We start from the raw sequence: 6718 nt of genomic DNA on the forward strand, positions 1-6718 counted from the left end.
CTTTCAAACTGCTAGGTTGGCAGGAGCTGGGACAGAGCAACGGGAGCTCACTCTGTCACAGAGATTCGAACCGCTGACCTTCTGATCAGCAAGCCCAAGAGGCTCAGTGGTTTAGACCACAGCACCACCCGCGTCCCATTCTGTCTGTGTACATGGTGCTGTGCACAATCAAAATAAGAATTCTACTCTAAAGGACATACAATTTAAATGAGGCAATAAAAAATAAACAATGGAATAAAAATCAATAGTATATCAGGTATACTAAAAGAGCCACGTGCAACTGGAACCCTTCCTGGTACAGAGCCAGCAGGGATTTCCTGGCTGAGAGTGGATCCACAGTGTGACCGCAGACTGAGTGGTGGATCCCATAAACACCGGAGGGGAGGGAGAAACAAGCTCAAAATACAGTGAAGTCTCCCAAATGTTTCCCTTATCTAAAGTGCAAATTATATTTTGGGTCAACGTAGAAACTACATGTTTTCTTGGAGAGGAATGTAGGAGAAAGTTTTATTTTTAGTGTAGAAACAAGGACACAAATTTATGGTCATAGTTAAGTATACAAAATGGCAGGGAAAAATGTTTTCAGTTATAAATCCTAAACTATTTACTTACTGAGCTCAATAGGACTTATTCTGTGTTAGGTGTGTTTGAGACTGAAACCTAAATTTAAAAGGATGCTTACTCAGAGCATCATTTCAGTGGAGCTTATTTCTAAATATGTATGTTTAGTATTGCAGCATGCTGCTCATTTTCAAACAACAAACATCAGGCCACTGTGATGGGGGCACTGTTATACGGTGGTTCCGCTCCTTCCTCCTGGGCCGTGTCCAGAAAGTGGTGTTGGGGGATGAGTGTTCAGACCCCTGGGCTCTCACTTGTGAGGTGCCTCAGGGTTCCGTCCTCTCCCCCATGCTTTTTAATATCTACATGAAGCCGCTGGGAGAGATCATCAGGGGGTTTGGGCTGAGTGTTCATCAGTATGCAGATGATACCCAGCTCTACCTCTCCTTTAAATCAGAACCAGTGAAGGCGGTGAAGGTCCTGTGTGAGTGTCTGGAGGCGGTTGGAGGATGGATGATGGCTAACAGACTGATGTTGAATCCTGACAAGACAGAAGTACTGTTTTTGGGGGACGGGGTGGGCGGGTGTGGGGGACTCCCTGGTCCTAAATGGGGTAACTGTGCCCCTGAAGGACCAGGTGTGCAGCCTGGGAGTCATTCTGGACTCACAGCTGTCCATGGAGGCACAGGTTAATTCTGTGTCCAGGGCGGCTGTCTACCAGCTCCACCTGGTATGCAGGATGAGACCCTACCTGTCTGCAGACTGTCTCGCCAGAGTGGTGCATGCTCTAGTTATCTCCCGCTTGGACTACTGCAATGCGCTCTACGTGGGGCTACCTTTGAAGGTGACCCGGACACTGCAATTAATCCAGAATGCGGCAGCTAGACTGGTGACTGGGAGTGGCTGCCGGGACCACATAACATCAGTCCTGAGAGAGATCTGCATTGGCTCCCAGTATGTTTCTGAGCTCAATTCAAAGTGTTGGTGCTGACCTTTAAAGCCCTAAACTGCCTCGGTCCTGTATACCTGAAGGAGCGTCTCCACCCCCATCGTTCAGCCCAGACGCTGAGATCCAGCGCTGAGGGCCTTCTGCCGGTTCCCTCATTGCGAGAAGTGAGGTTACATGGAACCAGACAGAGGGCCTTCTCAGTAGTGGCTCCCACCCTGTGGAACACCCTCCCTTCAGATGTGAAGGAAATAAGCAGCTTTCCTATCTTTAAAAGACATCTGAAGGCAGCCCTGTTTAGTGAAGTTTTTAATATTTAACGCTGTACTGTTTTTAACACTTGATTGGGAGCCAGATGGGCGGGGGATAAATAATAAATTATTATTATATTATTATTATCCGAGGAGATAGCATTGTCTTTTTCACACACCTTAAGCAAAGTGAGGAGAAGCAGAGGTGAGAACACCTTCTTCCTCTGCCAGTCTATGTGCTCTATATTTATTTATTTCTATTATTAATAATAATTATCTGGTTTGTAGTAAGTGTGCTGTTGATTATGACTACACCGTCCACACATTCTACCATATTAGCTGCCCATGCTTTTTGGCTCTCTGTCTTCATTTTGCATTGGAAATTCAGAACAAACATGGAAACCTTATTTACAAGAGCAGCATGCACACACACGTCCATTGCCTTTAGCACATACTTTAGAGTAAAATGTCAATTTATTTTGCATTAGCTTCCTGTGTTGGTCTCTGGTTTAGGAGCCCTGATGTTTGGTGCAGCTGTGTATTGGTGCACATCAAAGCTGCCTCTCTGCCTGATGCAGGTACAGACAAGAGTCAGCTGACACCCAGAACATTCCTGGCTCTTGTGGCCATCTGTGCCATCTGTGCAAAATACTGTTAGCTCAGCCTCCCTCCAAACTAGAATCGAAGAAGTGGCAGAATGAGGAAGTGTCGCATTTCCATACTTGCAAAATGTCACTCAGCTGCAGTAACATTTTCTTCTGTTCTCCTGCTCTGCAGCCATGTCACTCATGCCAGCTAAAATAACACCAGAAACCCTCTGGCTGCGGTTGCTGGTCTGGCAGTCAGGGGAGGGGAGGTGTGTGTGGTTGAAATATACTCAGAGTCGCAAAGTGATTTCATGCTCTTTATTCAGCTCATAGTGGTGAGGAGGAATGAATGAATGTCCCCTCAAAGTATCTGCTTTATATACATTATTTACACAATGGGCTGCACATGATTGGCTAATTCTGGAATTCTACTGTAAGCCAAACAGGTTGTGGATTCACTTATATCTGGAGCATGATTGGGTGGTTCCTGCCAACCAATCATACTGCTGCATTGTTCTAGGACCAATCAGACTGCTGCATTCTGAATCCTATTGTTCTAGGACGAATCAGACTGCTGCAATTTGGATCCTATAGTTCTAGGACCAATCAGACTGCTGCAGTTTGGATCCTATTCAACTCAGTACATAACAGTGGTTCTTCCTCCTGATGCTTTGTTCAGCATCAGCTATTTTGAGTTCAGGTCGTAGTTGTATTTTTGCCTCAAATTGAAAGCATCCACTAGTGAGCATCACATTTCTTTAGAACAAATATGTCAATTCTCAAACCCAAAATGTTGACTACTATATTTTCTGTGGTTCATGGAAAAGGCTCCAGAACTGATGAAAGTTGGTTTCAGCTTTGGAATTTGAGTAGCATTCCCCCTACCTCATTTTAATCTAAAATGGCATTCAGAGAGAAAAGTGAGAAGCAGAGGGCAGCTTTCCCTGCTCCCTCCCTTCTCTCTCCTCCATCCCTCCTCTGGAAGTACTTTTTTGGTTAACTAATAGATTGCCGTTTTATTATATTTTCTCAATAAAACTCAAATGTCCCAGGAAATCCCAATCTTGCCTGTACTGCTGCTCCATGTACTTTACTAGGACAATTTGCTATGTGAACAATTTGCTGTCCAGTGTTACTGCTGCTCTCCTCCTCTGGGGTGTTTTGTTGTGTTTCTGGGCCATTGAATAAAGGCACGGTTGCCCTCCAGCGGAGCAGAGCCAGAATCTTAGTGGGAAACAGATCCCTATACATATTTTAAACGAATTCCCCCAATTAACTGTGTTCCAGAAAGGTTTATTCGCTGAGCGTGGAGTGGTCTGCAGTTGTGTGAAGAGATGTGTGCCACCTTTCCTGGCCAAGGAGAATTCCTGTGTGTCTCAACACAGGTTAGTTGAGAGTGTTTGATGCCAGGTTGGGGGGGGGGCAGGTAGGGCAACATGGCTCCTCTCAGGGCAGTGCAGAGATGAGGCGGAGCCCATCCTAGGCTCCGCCCACTGCACTATGCTCCCCGTGCCTTGCACCTGCCCCTTTCCCTCTCCAGATCAGGCAGCCATGCTCAGGGTTCAAAACGCTGGTGGGTCATGCTGCTGCCTTGCTTGCACCACCCCAATGACCACTTCAGGACTCAAGGCAGACTTGTCCCTCTTTCCTTTTGGGCTTCCTAGAAACATTTTTAAATTGTTGGAGTGCTGTGGCTTTGCATATGGAATGGATGGTGCTTTGCCGTGATTTTGGGGAGTAACTTTTAGGAATTTTGAGGAACTAGGAAAAATGGGGGGAAATGGAAGAAACAAAAAAGCAACAGGCTCCTCAACTCCCTTCTAAAGGAGAGCTCTAGTTAGCTCAATTGTTGGGTGTTTAAAAAGAGGACTTAACCCTAGCAGCTAGAGTGTTTTAAAGGAGAAAATCCTATTAACCTTTCCAAAATAAATGCTTGAAAATTATTGTGCTAAGTTTAAGCCATCAGGTCAGGGAAAGGATGCCCCTGAATTTTGGACTTTATGGAACATATGCCTGGACCTGCATGAAATGTTGCTTGAAACACCCCCCCCCTCTGTGTGTGTGTGTGTGTGTGTGTGTGTAAGCAAGAGCAACCTCAGAACTGAAAAGCTGAGCTTAGCTACCTACTCATGATTCTGATGTTGTCTATAAACTTGCTACTAAAAGCCAATTGACAAGGTGAGTACAGCTCACAGGTTGTAGAAGGGGCTGTGGCTTTGGAAAAGGAAGCCTGTAGGCACCCAATGACTTAGTGCACCCACTTACCTTATAAGAGGGCCTTTGGGCTTATCTGGTTCTTACTGAGCTTGGCAACATCTATTAGCACAACCATTAAGCAAAAGTGACACATTTACCTCCTTCCGTATCCTTTTATTCAGTTTTTGACATCATACCGTCTTGTGGTGTTAGGAAACATGGAAGGAAGTGAACTGGAAGTCAAAAACGGTTTTGTTCACTTGAGCACTGCACTTCATGATGCCACTCACTTTATATGGCCACACTATGAAAGGGGAGCGTTGGATCTCACTCCTAATCTGACAATTAGGGAAGATAAAGGTGCAGGGAAACATTTAGAAAACAACAAAAGACTGAGTATTGAAACATACAGTGGTTTATCTTATTATACAATTTTACAGAGGAGATTTAGGAAGATTCTTTTTTTAAAAAACCAGGTTATGTTGCAAATGTGTGTAGATTGCATGCAGAAAATGGCCCTGGGAGCTGAGGGGAAATGACCCTTCCTCAGGCTTGGCTGACTGGCTAGGGTGGTAAAATGTATTTCTGGCAATACTTTGCACAACAGGCAGAATCGCTTGAAAGCTTGCTGTTCATTTTCTGTTTGATTAATGTGGACTTTTAAAAAGTGCTTTGTGTCTTACAAGTCTTTTTTAGGCTTGCAGAATAGGGCTTAGGATCAGTGGAGTGACTGAGTTAATGCATGTAACTCTGTCTTGCCAAATGCAAATAAACAGAAAGCTTGTGCTTGTTTGAGGGGCTCTTCCCCACCCCCACCCCCACCCCGGATAACTGACTTCATACAAAGATAGACAAGAACACTTTGGCTTGATTGTAGCTAATATTTGGAGACTAAATCTGACAGGTTTTTTTTTAATTAATTACATAAAAGATTGGTTAGGTTAACTTCTGAAGGGAGCCTATGGTCCCATCAGTCATGCCATACAAGGTCTCACCACAACCGGGCACCTTCCTTTGCCCCAGCTGCAACAAAACATGTCTCTCCCTTATTGGTCTCTAGAGTCACAGCAGGAGCTGCAACCATCTAACAGCTTGACCTCACCCCCAAAGGCACACTCCTCCACTGTCTCCCAAAACAGACAGATACCAACCTAACCAACCAACTACCAGCAAATGAAAATAATAGATGGTTCTTTAAAAAAACTGTTCTTAACCTGAAGCACCACTTCAGCTAATGGGGCCTCCCACTGCCGCCAGAGCACAATTTCTGTTCTCATCCTGAAGCAAAATTCTTAACCCGAGGTACTATTTCTGGGATAACGGAGTCTGTAACCTGAAGCGTCTGTAACCTGAAGTGTATGTAACCCAAGGTACCACTGTACAAAACTACACAGCATTGGAGGAAACTACTTGCAAAAATGACAGCATTATGCAAAATTGTGCATAAACATTCATTTATAAGGAGAAATGTGGAAGTTATAAGCAGAAAGGGATGCAGAAATGGGGCAAACTGAGATTACAGTTGGAAAACCAAAAACTGTAGGAATCCAAAACTGACAGATTCCTCCATTCCTAGTCATAGATCTGTGCCCAGAGCAAAGCTATAGCAAGAGCCACTGAATCCCAATTTGGATTAAAAATAAACCAGTTTATTCTTACAAGTGTGAAAATGTCACCAAGGAGTATAATTGCTTGAATTGCTAAAAGAAGATGATTAGTTGTGTATCTAGGACAAAATCAACAATTCAGCAAATGGAATAATTTCAGCAATACAAAACAAACAATTTAGACTTAAGTACGTAAGTACAGAGCAAAAAGCAATAGACGACGTTTCTGGTGCACTCCGAGGAGCTGAGAGCATCTCCCCAGGCTAGATGGTTTGCCGAGGAGGCGGCAGCAGCAGCAGCAGCAGCAGCAGGAGGAGGGAAATGCTGGGCGGGCGATGATGGCGAGTCCTCTTCTGTGGCCTCCCGGTGCTGCTCTCTGGCTCTGCTGGCCTCACCTTCGGGAGAAGTATAGAGCTATGGTGTAAGTCTCTCTGCTTTCCATATCTCACCCACAACTCTGCCCCATTTCGCCTGCTCCGCAGATGGCGCTTTGTTGGCGCAGAAGATGCAGGGCCAGAGTGCTCTGACAGCACAGCCAAAGGTTGCTTTTGCATATTTTCCATCATCATC

Source organism: Podarcis raffonei, chromosome 3 (assembly GCF_027172205.1).
Source record: "Podarcis raffonei isolate rPodRaf1 chromosome 3, rPodRaf1.pri, whole genome shotgun sequence".
NCBI classification, from domain to species: Eukaryota; Metazoa; Chordata; class Lepidosauria; order Squamata; family Lacertidae; genus Podarcis; species Podarcis raffonei.